This window comes from Micropterus dolomieu, linkage group LG10 (assembly GCF_021292245.1).
Source record: "Micropterus dolomieu isolate WLL.071019.BEF.003 ecotype Adirondacks linkage group LG10, ASM2129224v1, whole genome shotgun sequence".
Taxonomy (NCBI): domain Eukaryota; kingdom Metazoa; phylum Chordata; class Actinopteri; order Centrarchiformes; family Centrarchidae; genus Micropterus; species Micropterus dolomieu.
The window spans coordinates 23,393,740-23,412,329 of NC_060159.1; the positions used below are offsets into that span (position 1 = coordinate 23,393,740).

General features: G+C 39.1%; 1 protein-coding gene across 3 annotated transcripts in view; it reads left to right on the top strand.

Moving 5' to 3' along the window:
- ncoa1 (nuclear receptor coactivator 1) overlaps positions 1-18,590 on the top strand; it is a 62,117-nt gene that overhangs the window by 1,247 nt on the left and 42,280 nt on the right. For 2 of the 3 annotated variants that reach the window (XM_046060537.1, XM_046060539.1), the window contains exon 2: positions 15,932-16,155. The gene's annotated coding sequence lies outside the window, so the exon portion shown is untranslated. The remainder of the gene's footprint in view (positions 1-15,931; positions 16,156-18,590) is intronic. The other variant, XM_046060538.1, reaches the window with a different exon arrangement.

Sequence of the window (18,590 nt, forward strand, 5' to 3'; positions counted from 1 at the left end):
CCCTTTCATAATGCGTTTATGGTCTCAGTTGCTAGTTTCAGGTCTTCTTCAATACAGCATGAGGTTCATGTTGTAAATTATGGTCTCATTTAGAGGAAAATAGACTATAAAGCAGGGTATGCTTAACGGCGGGACTAACTTGAGATTGACAATCAGGATAGAGGCTGTAGGAATGACAAAAGAACCGATACTGCGGTACCAAATAGATACAGAAATTCTGAAAACATGTCGATTCTCATTTTGGAAGGCCCCAAAGGTTCTGGGGACCCAACATGTGGAAGATAAGTGCAGCTGCAGCAAAAGGTCCCGTTTGACTATCGAGAATAGAAAAGAGAATGGAAACCAGGGTGAAGTTAGTTTCGCGGCTCTTAACTTCAGTAGCTCTGTGTCAAAACCTTGATTTCTCACAGTTGGAGAGCTAATTTAGGCAGACGTTTCACAGTTTTGATCACCTGAAAATCACCAAAGATGACGATGTAGTTTGCAGCACTACAAACTGAATGTCTGTCTAGCGCGCCTTTTACTAAAGGTGTAGATAGGGGCCGTCTCAAAAGTGCAATATGATACATTTCAATCAAAAAGATTAATTCATTAATTTAATAATTAAATATGGACAGTGCAAGGTTGTAATTTCAATAGCTTGCTCATTTATGAATAGATTAACATCAATCAGCTCTCATCTTTCCTGGACATCCTCTCACAACATTCACAGTTGTTAGTTGTTTTTTGTAATGTTAAAATGTTTTTTATTAAAAGAGAGTACATTGAAGTACATGAGATTTATTGTTTTGTGAAATAGTTTTTCACTGTAGCATTGAATTGGTATAGAGAAAGGAATGTAATTTTACTGGTATCTGCGTCGACTACTAAATCTCTGGTATCTTGACATCCCTAATCTGCTGAAGCTTATTAGGAGTCGGCTGTTCATTCTTTCCAGGAAGTACGTTTTGCTTTTCTGCTTGTCACAAGCTAAAATAAGCATCCCGGTTAAAAATCACAGTTAACCTGAATAAGCGCCACCGTGTCGTCCAAATATTGTCACATCCACACGGCAGCAGCTAAATAGCCAAACTCTAGGCTTCAAATCGGCAGTCAAGAAACCAATGGGTGACTTCACAGTGACTACGTTCAATTCTTTATACAGTCTATGTACAATACATAAAAAAACATTAACATAAATCAGCCAAACAACCCTTGTCTAACTAAAAGCCTATTATTTCTTTTGTTGATCTAGGGCCCTATGATTTCCAGGATGCCGATATCACGGAGTTTGACAATAAAAATGGAATTAACTGTAAAACGTGGAATATCAAGGAATCTGACAAAATGTGGATGCACTTTTCCCAGCATTATAAGGGTTTTTGTCCACAGCACAAAACTAAGCCCTCAGCGAGGGCGGGGTTTAGCGGCTCCTCCACACACGCAAACACACCGTCACATCGAAGACGCCACGCTAACAAGAGCTCATCACTTTAACAAACTTGTCAGATGTGCATCGGCAGATACAAGATGCAAACTCCTTGATTTCGTGCCTGTGTGGATGGAGTCAGATTTATTTTGAATTGTCTCCATAAATAATTGCACATTTATTTGAATATTTCTGTATGCATAATTGCATGACACATCATATTCATTGATATTGACTGAATTTGTATTATTTTCTTAGTGAATTGTTGAAATTTAATTTGTCCAGCACATGATTATGCAAATTTAAATGGAAAACACGAAATCTAGAAAAAATTAAAATGGAGGAGGAAAAGGTGAGCAGCAAATTTACAGTGTAGGTTAAAGTTTGTCAGTGAATAAAAGTTGCAGCCAAAGTGTGTTTGTGTGTGTGTGTTGTTAACCAATTGCTGGAAAAGTGAAGGGGGTTGTCACGTTGTAGATGATGTCAGGCAGTTTCACGCAGCGTTTAGGGTGTACAGTACATCAGTTCAATACAGCATCCCCATATTAGTTTAATAGAAAGAAGAGCGTCAGTATTTTTGATGGTATTTAAAGTCATACCCTGGTTGTAATACCTTGATACCACACAAACCTAGTTTCAGTCTTACAACTCATGAAGGGCAGGTTTTCATACGGTCAGTCATTGTTTTTAACATAAAAGATTGGCTGTCCTCAAAATAGTTGGAAGACAAAGAAAAGAAGTCAGCGTTGGATTAATATAATGGACAAGCTCACCTTAAATTTGCTTACTTAATTTTTGGGTTTGGGTCCTGGTGCTGTTTTAAGGTGCTTTAAATAAATCCATTTGTATTAATTTTAAATACGGTTGTAAATACTAATAGAAAAAATTGTGAATCACAGCACAAAATATTGTGAACAGCTTCATCCAAGTGAATGAATGAATGTGTCTGTGAGAGGAAACAGAGGTACGTGAAGCTTTGATTTGCACTGATTTCTAAGACGCTGTAGTGCTAGCTATATTATTTGAATAATTAAAAGCTCAAGGCTTTTTAAACTTCAAGTCAAGTCAGTTGTATTTATAGATCCCAAAATCATTAATATGTCTCTGAGAACGTGTTAGCGATGATTACCTGGGTTTATTCAAGACAAATCTTCCGATGGATTTTTCTCATGTGTGTTTGGTTAATACTCAGACACCACTGCTACAAACTATTATTAGCTTTGGTGTTTTTAACATAAAATTGAGCTTCATGTTGAAATCCCTTTTTATCATATTAAAAATGTTTGTTACTTTTAAAAAAATCAATATGTTTCTGTGTTGCAATTTACTACTTTGTTTTGCCTGAGTACGCTCACTGATAGCAGGCAGTCTGTTTGTGTTGCAGACTTTGTTATGCACAGTGAAAGCACTGTACCTGGGCCTCTCTAGGCTAAGATGTAGATCAGATAAGAGCCGGGGTATAGAGTACAGAGAATTAAGCTGCTAGCGGAGTGATAACTGACTGCCGTGGTACAACCCAACTGTAAACAAAAACAGTCATAAATGTTGTTTTGTCGCTTCTTCAAATGTCAAATAAAAGATTCTGTCTGATTAACTTTGTCATGTGACTTATAAGACAGATCAAACAATATGCGCAAACAAATATTATCAATGATGGGTGCACTCTCTCATCCCCCAAAATGCAACTGGAATGTGGAGAAACGATGAAGCTCCTTAACCAGATCCTGTCACGCAAGAAGACAAGCTTTTCACATCTCTAGTTTAAAGAGAGAGAGATTATGCATACTGATGGGGATGTGTGGGCAGACGAGGGAAGAAATTGCTGCTGGCTGCTTGATGAAGAGTACTATATGTCTTATTAGAGTATAATCCCATGTGTTTAATATTTAGTCTATTGCAAGCAATGGCGATGGCATTTCCTTTTATTAGCTCTTCACACAAGCTGTTAAGCCTACCTAAGGATGAGCCACATTTGAGGCAAATTGTTGGTAGTGGGAGCCCTCCTCCTCCTCCCACTAAGCTCTGTGTCTGTATGGAGAATGAGCAGCCATTTTAGCACTCAGCACTGCTGCAGCCTGCCCGCCACTGTCACAGCATTCTTCTGCTGGAGCTACAGTAGGTTTTCATGTTTGTTTTGAACCCCCTACAACCAACCTGTGAAAATGTCATTGATGCTTTTACTTTGCGTCAGAACACCCAGCAAATACTGAACACTGATGAATGTTGTCTGTGGTGGCAGATCGACCAGCGAGGCTCACTTGCCACATTGGCTTAGCACATACAGTTGTCATGTAACTGTAACCCCGGACTCACACGTGGCGTGTGCGCTGCGTTACGGCTGCGCCGCGGCTGCCGATCGCAGCCATTCTAGTCATTGCTTGTGCTTACGCTCCTCAGAATGCGCAGCCAGTCTATTTTTGACGAAGGCTGCATCAAGCAGCACAGAACAGATGAACCGGGCTGGAAGTCAGACACAGAAACGGCATATAGAATCCAGTCTTTTCAAAATAAAACACCCTGTGCATACTCCCGATTGTATATCAACCACAAACACGGTTAGAACAAACAAACAAAAAAATATTCAACCACATAGCCTACTTAACCATGACAGAAGAACAACTGAACAAATAAACAAAAAATCAGGCAGGCAAAATGCTCTTACTCTGAAATGATCGATGTGAGATATGAGGCCGTGCAGAGAAAGGAACAGAACCGGTTCACAGAGTGCTGTGATCGATAGTAGAAGTACTAGAGTAGCCAATTAAACAACAAATCATCAACGTGGGGCAGGCTTAACACTTCTAAAACACTTCCAGTGTAAGTTGACTGATGGCTGGCAGAGGACGGAACAAAACCACAGCGTAGCCGAAACTTTGCACAGCCGCCGCCTGTAGGAATCCGGGGTCAATTTATCTTTGATGGTGGCTCGAAGTTTTTTGTTGTGTTTTTGTTTTTTTGTTTTTTTTTGGTGTTTACATTACTGTAGGTACGAAGACTTGACATAGCCTGAATCAGTGTCTCTAAATCGGCATATTTCCCTCAGTTAATCTTTCAACATTTTATGTTTGTGTGACAAACTGATCATGGATCAAAAAATCAGACTTTTCACCCCTAAATTCCTATACAGCCAGCATCCATCTATCCATCCATCCATCGTCAACCGCATTCCTGCACATGTTAATAACTATTACAACCCAGGGCTATGGGGGAAAGGGTTGCAACACAAAGCTGATGGGAATTTGGCAATTTAATTATTTATTGTAGGGCTGCAGCTAACGATGATTTTAGTACTCGAAGCTTCTACAGATTATTTAATCGATGCATCGTTTAAGAAGTACTTTTGCTTCAGCTGAGGATTTTCTCTCTGTTCCTCCACTTTGCAAACAGTGGCATTATAATGTATAATATAATGTAAGCGCGATGTGCGACAGTAACAAATGTCCGTGCAAAACAGTGCGCTATATAGTTTATATGGATTAAACGAAGCACAGACGGAAAGAATTTGTGTTCTGTGCTAATTAGCAAATGCCGACATGTCAAATAAGGATGACATGACATGTTAGCTTTATAATTATGAGCAATGCACAGTGTAAGATGTGTCGGTGAATTACAACAAAGCCATGTGATGTTCATTAATGTCTACGATAGCGTGTTTTTGGTTACTACCACAGATGGAATTGTATTAGGAGGTCAACTGATACTGGATTCCTAAGGGTCAATACACATATTGAAATTTGGGGGGGGGGGTTAGATTTAAAAAAATTACTGCAATTGCCCGTTCAAAATCCCGTTTCATCACATTCGTTTCTAACGTATATCAAACGTACGTGATAACAAGAACTACGTTTCAACAATTCACTACCACATTGGTTTCACCTACAGCAGTAAGCTCAAATGCTAATCGTGGTAGCCCACTGTGTAATGTGCTTTTTCATACAAAGCTCGAACTTAATAAAACTCTTACAACAAGCGTAAGTCCCGCCCCACTGAGTGTACCCCGGCCTCGCTGTACTTTATTCAAAGTCTATTAATACTGAACGTGTGGCATGTCCAAATTGTACCAAATGGGACACTGCACTCCCATGGGTCCGCAGCAACACTTCAACCACATGCAAAGTTGATTGGGTGCACGATTCTTGACATAATCGAAATACAGACAAACATGCACACACATACATTATTAGAAGGATCTTAAAGATGTACTGACAGATGTTAATTTTTTTTAGATGAGCGTAACATACATAAACATTTGATAAAGATTCAATAAATTTTGTCATTGAGGAATTATGACCAAGGTATGTACGCCCAACATACACACCGGTGTGCATATATATTCTGTGATAAGCTAATATTGGCCCCGGCTCTATTAAATGGCAGTGAAATGTCACCGATCACATAATGTCATAATTAAATAAATTAAACTTTGCTCCTGCTGGTCACTGTACACACTCTTTGTGTGTGCCAAAATTAAGGAAAAACACAAAACTATGCTTATAAATGTATATTTATAATGTATATATTTATTCTGTGCCAAAAAGTAGTTGTGGGTAAATGGTATTTTCTTGGCAGGTGAGACAAAAGGTAATCTGGACAGGGCTTTAATTGTAGTATATTTGTTTACTTAGGGGATATGAAGGACAATCTTTCTTGATGTAGTATTCCTTTGATTCAAGGTGTGATGTCCACAATCTCTTGTCCAGTTTCAGCACACAGTGTGGGGGCATTGGTTTACATAGTCCTGGCAAATCAGTGTTATCAGAAATGAGAGTGTGTAGATAAAATAAACTGTTTTCCAGAGCGCTTCAGATCATCGTTGATAATATGCAATGGGACGTGCAGGAACTCTCGTTTCTGCAAAGCTGGAACAGATCGGCTCTTGGTGTAGCCTGTGTAGCACGCTCTGCTCTATACTGTGGTTTGTCCCTCGACTCTGGCACTCAGAGCTCATGTGAGACAGCAACACACACACACACACATGCGTACTGTCTTCGGCTGCTGTGAGCGAGCAGAATGCGGGGAAGAAGAGAAGAGCGGTGTTGCTTCGACTCCTTGCTGCCTTCCTGCTGTCGTAGTGATGGCCTACATTCTCGCCTGGAGGAGAAAAAAAAGTCTTGTGCAGCAGACTGTGAGAATTTGTGAGGGATGGAAGGAAATGGAGGGAAGGAGAAAGGTAAAGGCGAAGAATGAGACAAACAAACGTACAGGGAAAAATTGATAGGGCAAGTGAGAAAGCAGAGCAAGGAGAGCGGATATTGTGGTGTTGTGAGTCAGTTGAGCCCCAATGGCCCAATTTGGCCAAGGGCCACAATAACAAGGAGAGGCACTATGTGACTGTGTCCTTTTTACTTTCCTGTGTGGATTTGATTGGTGTTTGTGATTTTTTTTTTTTTTGTGTGTGCCAGAATAATAATACTGTGTAGAAATCGCTAAGAGATAAAGAGAACCTTTTTCGCAGGTACATTATGCTCTGCTGATGTGACTGCACGTTTGCCTGAGCCCAGGGGACACTGTCAAGTGAATTAGAGGACTTTTAACAGTTGTTGGTATCTCACCTAAGATGTGAAATGAACAGTGCGTAATGAACATATGGTGCGTTTTGTGAAGTGGAGCGTAAAGGTGTCCATGTGCCTGGGTTTTAAATGGGTGGCTGGTAAGATACTACTTAAGTGTAAGATGCTGAAGTGCAAGTTGCAGTCAGCACTTAAATGTGTCTTGCATATTTGTTATTTCCGCACTTAAGAATGCTTTATGTGGCATCCTATATACACCTTTTGTTGTTGTTGTGGACGATATTGGGCACAAATGCATGAGTATGTTTACTGTTACTATCGCATCCCTGTCAAAGGATGGAGTTTGCGAGTCAGGTAAAGGAGATGAAGCCAGGAATCCATTTTTGATGATGATGATCTTGTATCACAGGAGGAAGAAGATTTAAGGTTTAAGGTTTAACCCTCGGGGCGAGTTTTTGGTGCTGGCTAGTTTATTGATCTCCCAAAATTCGTGACCTGCTCTTTTCTCCATCAGTCATCGCTAGCAAAAGCAATTAACAGTCTTAAAGTGATTAACTTGGAGTCATTAATTTAACTACAGCAGGGTGTGTATTTCAAACTCAACAGTTTGATGTATTCTTTGTTTTATATATGTGCCACAAGTCATGCTACAGTGAATTATTAGTGCTTCTGTCTAATCAAGACTGCCTGAAAGGTGCTGTCATGATAAATCAGACCAGTGCACGATCATGCTGTATTCTTACCTAACCATTTTCCTGAAATGTACTCAAACACAGATTTCTGAATATAATTATCTGCAGTTAATTTAAGCACATACTGCTCACCGTTATGTTACACACATATATATATATAATATGTCATTGGGAGGATGTGAAAGAATTTGAATCTGTAGACCCTTGTGCATTCACGGATACCTTTTTGAAGTTGCCTGAACTTGATTTATCTTTGTATCACAATTGACCCTTTGCTAAGCCACGCCCCCTTTAGTTACTGTTGCTAAGTCCAACAAACTGTCGGAGCTGTCGGACTTTTATCACAACGCTGCCACTGTCTATTACTGCACTCCCCGGAGAAATATTGTCAAATTTTTTGAAAAAACGATCTCTGAAAGAAGCAGACAGTTGTGCAGTTGCATTGTGCATCTGAAGGTTGCATTTAGGCTGTCAAACTGACACAAATAAAGACAGAAGCTAAAGCCTACCTATCACAGAGTAAAAGTGAACCACATCACCTAATGATTGAGACAAAGGACAACGATATAAACGATTAATACTGTTCAAGTAAAGCTGGGTAGGTCTCTCTTCACTATTACAATCGATAAAAAGCAGAAAAATGGGGATATATAATGTTACATTCAGTAGTAAGTTAGCTAGCTAACTGTCATTACATTAGGAACAATCCACAACCTATCCATTTTTCTGGATTTGTTTTAGGTTTTGGAAAGGGAATAAATCATACTTTTAACCTCTCTGGGTAGCGAGTGTAACTACTACAAGTGACCCAGGAAGAGTGTTTGACCATATCTTGAAAAAATACAGCAAAAAAAGCTAGAAAACGATTCTTTTTGCAAATGATCCAATAGAGCGCAGCCATGAAAGTGCCGGACCTCAGTTAAGAGTGTGTACTATACTGTGCTGTGATTGGCCAGCTGCGTATTTGGGGCGTGGCTTAGTGAAATGTCCAGTTGTTCGTCTACTCAAGATGGAAATATATATATATATATATATATAATGTTAACAGAAAATACAGTCCCAAAGCACACACATTAAAAGCTCACATAATCACATGGCCCTAACTAATGGCAGGTGAGTGTGAAAAGTTCTGACTGGAGTCCTGTACAGGCATCTTTTAAGGTCCACTTGTGATCGGATCACCAAAAATGCATGATAATGCTAACAGTGCCTTAGTTGCAGAGGTGCCGCATTGTATTTGAGAACACACCAATTTCACTTTCGTTTCATACATACTGCCTGTTTTAGACTCGCTACTAGCTCAGGACGGAGAGATTTACAACGCAAGGTAGAAGTGTGAAGAAGCTGGAGGTGAGTGGAAGCTACAGTAACAGTAAGATTAAGACTGAAACACCGTCTTCTATCCATCATCATGAGAAACATCAGTGCTAGTGAATACAAGACCTTGCTCAGAAGTCAGAGGGAAAATAGCCTGATTTATTGCACAGCAGAAAGGCTGCAAAGCAGTATACGTATTGCATCGGCAATGTCTAGACTGTGGCCGTTGACAGAAGGATACAGAGCACTAAGGGGAAAGGAAGTGGTAATGTTTTGTGTGAAGTGCAATGCGGTGCAAATAATTACTATTCAAATGCTGGCTGAAGGCCTATGGCATGTTACATGCCACAAGTGTTTTCGCACCATGCTGTTGCACAGATGCTGTTGCAGTGATAACTTTCAACATCATATGTCTGAGGTCATTCTGCTTGCTTTTTAGCCATGCTTGGTGCATGTCTCTAGGGAAGGCAGTAGGGCTGAACTATTTTGGAAAACAATCAAATAGCGAAAAAAAATTTTTTTTAACAATATTGCGATTGCGATTTAATACGCGATTAAATTTTAAGCTCTTTAGGTCCTGTATTATTCAAAACAGACAAGCAATAAATCAGTATATAGTATGACCAACACAATATCAGATAAATTAAGCATACCTTACTACATGTGTCTTTCTGTTGTGCATTTTTCCTGTCCGCCAAAGGGACGGATGGCCCGATGATTTCACCCACCACCACATTACCCGTGGGTGGCAGGTGCTACTTTCATTCTCTGTGTGGCACTAAAGGTTCTGTAGTGTCAGCTTCTGTCAAGCTTAAGGCCATTGTACAACAAGTCAAGGTTCAGCGTAATGTGTGAAGTTGATGCTTCATCTGCAGACTGGTGTACTCTACCATGTGTAATTGCATCCTTTGCGATTAGAAAATCTCATTTCATCATATTGCGATAATATCGCAAATGCAATGAATCGTTCAGCCCTAGAAGGCAGTTGACCACTTTCATATTTTTCATCTCAGGTTCGCCTGCCACATTTTGGTCATGCTTGACAACAAAATATGTGTAAAGTTATAACAGGTTTGGTGATAACTGCAGTGTTTACACATGTCACTGATGACACACAAGAAATACCTTAAGGAAAGATATTGTCTTTACCTGTTCTGCCAGTTACTCTAAAACCCCCGTTTACCTGCTGTTAGTGAGTATTTTCTTCTCTGTTTCCTCCCTCAATATATTTAAAGCAGAATTTACTTTGGAGAGTATTACAAATGAATAAGATATAAGAATCTACCTAAAGATGTGGTTCACCCAATGGGAGAATACACACTTTGTCCTTACATGTGCACATGAGTTTGATTTATATATTTATCATACATTATATACATATGCAAACATTTGTGAGAAATGTAGTTCACTTAATTTCTCCAACGGAAATCCCTTTGTTATTGAAGGGAATTCTCATCTGCACATTGATCCAGGTTTTACCATTTCCTGTCTGTACAGGATGTAGATGTATGTAGTTCCAATGATACTGTTGTTAGTCCTCGGGATTGCCATACAGGTTCAGGGGTTATGAGGTCTAGGACATCTGCAGTTAAGATAAAGAGGGTGTAACATTCTTGTGCTTGTTCATTGTTTTTATTAGAAAGAAACTGTCAGATGTTCCCCTTCCTTTAGACGCAGGGCTGCATATTAAGGATTCTTTGTAGTGGGGTTTACAATGCTGATTAATGTGCCAATTAATGGATTAATTGCTTTGTTTCTAAAATGTGAGAAAATAGAGAGGAATGCTCATCAAGATGACAATTTCAAATGATTTGTCAGAAAAACAGACCAAAATGCAAGATATTTATATCACATATGAGAAAGAAAAACATTAAATCTTCACATTTCAGAAGCTGCAATGTGCAGCGGTTAATTACACATTAATTTTCTGTCAGTCAATTAAGTGATTAATTGTTGAACTGATTACACATTTTTCAGCACAGTTTCATTAACCTTCTAAAACAATATAATTTTGCAAAAAGAAGTCTTTTTATTTTTTTTAGCTAAATTTCCTGATGATGGTCTAGCACCGAAACGTTGTCAATACATGTATATTTTTTGGAAGTTAGACAGTGTGCAGGAGTTTTGTTTGCAACTTTTGACCTACCTGTCCCCCTCAGATGCACCTGTCTCTCGCTGTAGAGGTGCCAAGTAAATAATTGTTCCAAAACAATATAATTAAAATTCTTGTTTAAGTATAACAAAGTAATAAAGTGTTAACAGGGATTTGCAAGTAATTTCCAAGGTTTTGTATACTGTCATCCCTACTTCTAACACTCCCACAGGAGAGTGTATAGCTTTTTAATCGTAATGGACCATGGCAGCCCCACCAGATAATGTTAAAAAATTTAATCGGATGTCCATAAAATGCATCCCTCATGGACAGATGACTGTGGGTTTTTTATTTATTTATTTATTTTTTTAGAGGGATAATGCGGAGTGCGTTTGTGTGTGTGCGCACTCTTTTCTGAACATCCAGTGTACGGTGCCATGTTTAAACAAACACAGGGTGCATTAAATGTGCTGTGAAAATCAATCGCCATCATTGTGCATAGAACTGTAATTATTGACTTACTTCACTGTAATTAGCCGACTAGTGAGCCATGGCAGGATTGATTGCTGTAATGTTATGAAATTATCACCTGAAGAGTGTGTAAGCGTTTCAAGAAGTTGGAGGATAAACATGTAATTTGCATAGCCGCATATTTTGAACAAATATCCAAATTAAGGACAGTTTTTGTTTATATTTATGTTGTTGTAGTAACTAATTCTTAGTTACTGTCTACTGTAAATTGTACACTGTTAATAATATTGTATTATCTCTTAAAAATATATTCTCAGTTTCTATTTCTTCGCTCTCCAGATTCTACTAAAAGTCTGCTAGAAAACATGACTAAATCAAGCTACCATACTGCTTTCTTTTGTCTCGTTGGGTTGTAAACAGTGTGAGTAAATGTGGCGTGCCTTTTATCATGTGGGGGAATATATGCTCACACGAATATTCCAAAAACTATCAGCAAATTCAGTGCAATGTTGAGACGGTTAAAGTGAAGCAGGTGAAAGATAAAGGGATAGTTCAGGTATTTTGAAGTGAGGTTGTACTTATATACAGTCTAAGTATTACCTACAGCACGTCTCCACTTTGGAGAAGCAGAGAGGAGTCCGGGCGCAGTTGTGCTTGTGCGTAGGAATATGTGAGTTCTTCAGTAAGTGCCAAAAAAAAGGCTGTCTGACGGCGAGGTAAAGCGGTGAAAATATTCCAAATATAGCGTGCATTTAAATTGATATTGATAAGTGGGTCTTTTTTATGTGGCTAAAATACATTTTCTGCAGCCCCTATCTAGAGCAGCGCATTGCTATGCTTCCATGCTGGGACTCCTGTCTGATTCTCCTAACTGGAAACATGCAGACCGCCGTTTACTTTATGTAATACTCTGACTATGGAGAAGTACCACCTCAAAATACCCGAACTATCCCTTTTACTTCTTCTGAAGCTCTTTTACTATCAGTAAATGATGGCAAGTATATAAAATGTGGTGTGTAATGTGTTTTGGATAAAGGGATGATCTCTCTTATGGTGTTACCAGGTCAGTCTTACTATCTAAAATAACAAGTTATAAGTCTGTTATTCTTTAGGGGTAAATGTTGGCATAGTTTCATCGTTCCATAATAAGGTGTAAGACTGAGCTCATGACTGTATTGTTAGTGCTATGACATGTGATACACTGACTCATTCAACACATAACATGCTATTAGATTATAATTAAAAAAGACCTGAGCTCCGAATCTGGAATCTCTCGTTGACCTTCCCTTGCTGATAACACGTGTGCTTGTAAAAGCTGTTTGCCCTTTCCACATCTGCACCATTTGTCACGTAGACCTTGTACTTATTTACAAGCATTTATAGATGAGGCATAAAGACCGTCATGCTATTCCAAAACAAGCCAGCTAGTCTACTGAAGCTGAGACTGCGGGCAGATGGACCTTCCTCTGAAAATTAAAGACATCAAGGACTATGTGTGGAATGCAGGCCTGTGACGTCTTTGTTGAAAATGTATGGTTGAATACATTATCAAATGACGTGGTTTGTCAGTTATCTGAAGTACATGTATGGAGGCAGGTTGTCCTTGGCACACTGTGTGTGTGTGTGTGTGTTCAAAATGCATCACCACCTCCTTTATCATACCGTGGAACATAAACTAGTGCATGTGTCTTTGCTGGCAGCAAATTTGATAAGCTCCTCTTAATATGTGCCTTCAAAGACAGATTTCTTGCTTTTAAACAGGTTGCTTGGTTGCAAGAATATGGAAGGGAAAGAGCAGGCGTCCGTCCACTATGAGGCATATATACAGTATCTCACAAAAGTGAGTACACCCCTCAGATTTTTATAAATATCTGATTATATCCTTTCATGTGACAACACTGAAGAAATGACACTTTGCTACAATGTAAAGTAGTGAGTGCACAGCTTGTCTAACAGTGTAAATTTGCTCAAAATAACACATCACATAGCCATTAATGTCTAAACAGCTGGCAACAAAAATAAGTACACCCTTAAGTGAAGACGAGAAAGATGGGTTAGGACACGTATTCTATCTAGAACACGTGTCCGCAGGGTCTCGTCACAAATGTACTGTGAGAAAATCGGCACTTGCTAGTTTTGTCAGTCTGGCCAATTTAAATTCACCATTGAATCTCACCGTGTCCGCTACCTGGGTCTTTCTGAGAGTTTCATCTGCTATAATAAGTGAGAACCAAATAAAGTTATCTTACACACACTCTCTCTATCTTTGTTGTACTCTCCCTTTTTCTCTGGTTTTGTCTTTTATTAATTTAAAAAAATAACAGCATTCCCGTCCCTAGTTTTGAACGACAAGACGAACAAAAACATTCACGAGCTTTGAAAAAGTCTGTGTACCCGTTAACTCGTCAGTTCGCTCTAGGTGTAATTTACACCAAGGGAAATATGTGATCCCATAAAAGCCGATGAGCTTGTTGTTAGAAAACCTTACATAGGCTATATCTCCGGCAAACCAGTCCTCACAAAGCTCTTTTGATAATTTCATGACCAAAGGAAACCGATGCCCTGGTAGCTCCTTTATGAAAGGGACTAGATAAGGAGGAATACTAAATCAGTTGGTGTGTTTGAGGTTCGTGTTAATCAAAATATTTCTCTTGTGCAGTGTAGCTGCACACACAAACAAGGAAGGATCATCTAAAACCAGTGCATCACCCTTTCTTAAGTAGAGCTGTGATGCAGCGATCATTTTGGCCGCTGATTGATTCAACACTGCTTTCGGTGTGTACAGTCTGCTTCACTACCAGGAAAATCACCATCGTGGACTGCTCTTATGATTGCACTTTCTCCGAAATGACTGATCTACTACACAGGTGAATTGCGTGCCACCTGAACAGATGGAAACAGAAGCTAAAGGGGAGAGGACTGTGAAGGATCAGAACCAGCCAGGGGCGTAGACCCAGAGAGTCATTTACAGACAGCTAATAATAACAAGACTTAAGATTCTTCCAAACGTGAAGTTGATGGCAGTGACTGAAAGGAGATCAGGGACCTATGTGCAATCAATGTTTGTATTTTCAAGTTCTTCATTTTTGAGGGTTTTTTTCTGTGCAGGAACCACAGGAGACTTTAAAATTAAATTCTTGTTCCTGCTGGTAAAGCAGACTACACAGATTATATTAAAGTTTCAAACCCCTTTGACCTTAGTTATGACACAATCACGTGGTTGTACTTCTTTGATTGGTCTTCAACGCTTTTTTGGTTTACTTTGCTTGCGAAACAGTCACTCTTCCCCCCTAGAGGGTATGACCAGCTGTCAACAACAGGTGTCGTAGGCTCAGAGACGTGCTTCACTTTCATTAAAAAGGAGATCATACCTCTGTGTATTGTATTGTTCTTTCATGTCTTTTTGACGTAGACATTACAATTCTGCCTTATAGACAATGTTCTTAGGTGCTTATTGTGCATATGTGCATGTAGGGCTGGGTGATTAATTGGCTACATTAGCTGTATCAAGTCACCACAGTCCTGCAAAATGTCACCTGAATAGCTGCACTGTACGTGCATCTACTACAGTTTGTCGTGACTAAGGTGTCTCCCAACTCCAGGTGGCCGACTGTCTCTGTGCCTCTCGTAGATTCACTACGATAGGCACAGCCTCTGCACATTGATGTGTGTTCTCGATTTGTGTTTGTTGACGAGGCAATCTGATTATGAGAAATGAAGCCACGGATGTTGACAGAACAGTGTGTAGATTTTACCATGTCCCTACCTGCTGGGAAGCTAACTAGCCAGCTGTCTGCGGATATCAGGCTGATGTCTTATGAAGAAACACAAGCATCAGGTGCAGATGAATCAGTGTGCAGACTTTTCTGGTCTCTGTGTGTGCTGAAACTGATTATTAAAGTGGATGTCTATGGTCTTCTCAGTTGAAGCATCTAACACTGTGTATAGTTCAGATGACCTGCATTTTTTTTTATTATACCTAAAGATGACAGCCTGCAGGTGGTGTAGATCTTTATTAATCGTCAACTGTCTTGCACATGAAGCCCTAAAACGTCCCATCTTTCAGTTATGGTTTAGTCATATTTGAAAACATGACTGCAGGATAGAAAATCTACTAAAATCATGAATGCCTCCTTCTTTAATATCTCTCTCTATCTCTCTCTATCTTTTTCTCATTTGTAAATATGGTGGAAAGGAACACATTTTCACTTTTATCGTATAGTTTGACTACTGAAAGTACAGCATCACTTAATCTGCAACATTACAGAACTCCTGTTCACTTAATGAAAGTTTTTTCTGGCATCTGGATCACACGATGATTGTTGACAACTTCCACGACAAATTAACTCTTGTCAGTACGATTTGTACAACGTCAGATGAAATATCCCCTGCAATGCATACTAACAGTGTTGTGTTTCTTTTCTCCATTCTCTTTTCCCAGTCAGAGGCCAGCAGGCTTCTCCCTGCACCTGGGATGGTGCCGTGCGACACAGCGGCCGTGGAGCCATAACCCCACCACCACCGCTCCATCATCTCCACTCCAAGCGGCTCGTCCACCACTGATCTCACCCGCGGTCTCCCCTTACCTCCCTTTATCTTTGCTCTGAGCCCTGGACAAGGCCACCACAGCCACCACATGACTCACTCACTCGAGCCCTAGATCAGGTAAGTCAAGTGTGTCTGGTCAGCGATGTGTGCTGAGTGCTGCAGTATGTGTCACTCCTAAGCTGCGGGTGAATACAGCTCACAGCCTAGTGTAGTTTGGATCCTTCCTATGTCTTTCCAGACACAGTGTCTGAGTTAGAACATAGTGTCATTGTTTTTCGCTGAGACTATTTCTTCACTAGCAAGTAGAACTCTTCACAGTAAGGTCTGTGGATTATCCAGACTAACAGTGATATTGGTTCTAAGAAAGAGATGTTGCTCATGCATGTTTTAAAGGTGCCATAGAAATCTCATTTTTTAGGATCACATTAGTATTTAGGTGCCCGCACAGCAACCACATGACTCACTCACTGGAGCCCTAGATCAAGTAGGTCAAGTGTGGCTGGTCAGCGATGTGTGCTCTGTTTGATTGCTGCAATATGTTTCACTCTTAAGATGCGGGTGAATACAGCTCACAGCCTAATGTAGTTTGGATCCTTCCTATGTAGCTATGTTTATTATTCAACAGTGATTCTCACTGAATATTCCTAGAATATTATTATCGTGTTTGTTTATTTGCTTTATTGACTGAAAATACACTGCTTTATATATCATTTTGGTATGAACTGAGCTTCTAACTAAGGCTTAGGGTCATGTTTGTAGGATGGCAGTGGTAGGTCAGTATTCAGAGAAGTAAAGCAAAACGCAGGAGCTGGCTGTTTTGCTGTGTTTGAGCCGTGGACTTAATGTGCACACATTCACCGTGTGTGTTTTTGTTTTGTTTTTTGATTAATTGTTTTGTATACAAAGGATTTGAATGTGAATAAATTGTGAGAACATCAAAATCACAAGTTCTGAGAGCTCAAGGTAACATCCAGTGGATTGTTAAAAAAACTAAATATTCAATTTACTTTGATGTAAAAGAGAGAAGAGCAGCAAATCCTCAAATTTGCATGCATTGGTTTCTTTTATATATATGTATAATAAAGTCTTTGTAAAGATTTCCATAATGACTCATTTCAAAATCGATTTTGTAAGATGTATGAAGATTAATGAAACTGAATTTAAAATGGACCAGTAGCAAATAAATAGTGAGTAGTGCCACACTCATTATTGTTATTATTTATTTATTATTATTATTATTATTATTATTATTATTATTATTATCATCATTCTAGTTGAAATGGCAAAATAACTGTTGGATTGAGGGTGTAAATGCATTTAAAGGGAATAGTTATATTGCCTTTTCCTTTGAACATTATCCATTGTCGTGACACAACAACTATAAAGTCCTTGTGTGAAAATAAATTGAAGTCAGAAAGGTTTTTCATTCAGTACCCAAAACAAACTGCGTAATTGGCTGAATTTGAAAGACCAGTCTTCACTGTCTCCATGCAGACTTAATGTCAAATCACTTTTGAAGAGGACCAGTTAGTACAGGCTAAATTAATAGGTAAGAGCGAGAGAAGAAGGATAATACCACACTCTCTCTCTCTCACTGGCCTTTATTCTACTGTCCTGTGCACTCTGAGAATTGTGGGCCCGAACAGGCTGCATGGTTCTGAACCCGGCACGTTGGACTACGCCTCCCTCAGCATTTCACGAGTTGAAAGAAGGACACACACACCCACACTCCAAATTACACATAGACTAATGGAGCTCAATAAATGATGAATATTCATGTCTGGCAGTGAACGTGTTTGAGATTGAAAATGCTCTGTGAAAAATTAGGTGAGCAATGAGATATGCAGATCTGCCTGTAAAATAATAATTTTAGTGATATATTTAGAGATATATTTTCTCATTATTATTTATTATTTAAATTGCTTTGTAAGCTTGCTTATGTATCTAATATAATGCTAGATCTCACTTTTCTGCTCCCACTGCTGCACAGATGAGTAGCAGCAGTCTGGTCACCATTGCACACTACTTTACACTATGTATTCTATACACCAAGGACTCTGGCTTAACGTAGTAGTGTATGTAGCTGTGTGCAGGCCAAGGTTATTTCATACTCTTGGTAAACATCCTGGATCTGGGTGTACACAGATGGTGGGAAACAATGGGGGAATTTAACAGGGCATTCATTTGAGAAGCATGGACTCTTAAAGGACCACACTAGGGCTGGACAATAAAACAATAATTATTGCAATATAATTTTTTCCAGTAATAATATAATAAATGTTCAATAGATATTCAATAAATGTCACTTAAAACACACACAAAGTAGGACTTATTTATTTATTTAGATGTTTATTTTGTTGAGGAAAAAGGGCTTTTTTTTTTTAAGGAAAAATATTTTACTTGATTTTACTTCTTGACAAGTTTTTATCATAATAGTTTTGAATGTTCTACCTCAGATTTATGAAGCAATCCACTGTTTGGCCTCAAGTGTTGACGATAAAGAAGAGTTTAAACCACAATCACCCATCAGGTTTCTTCGACTTTCACTCAGG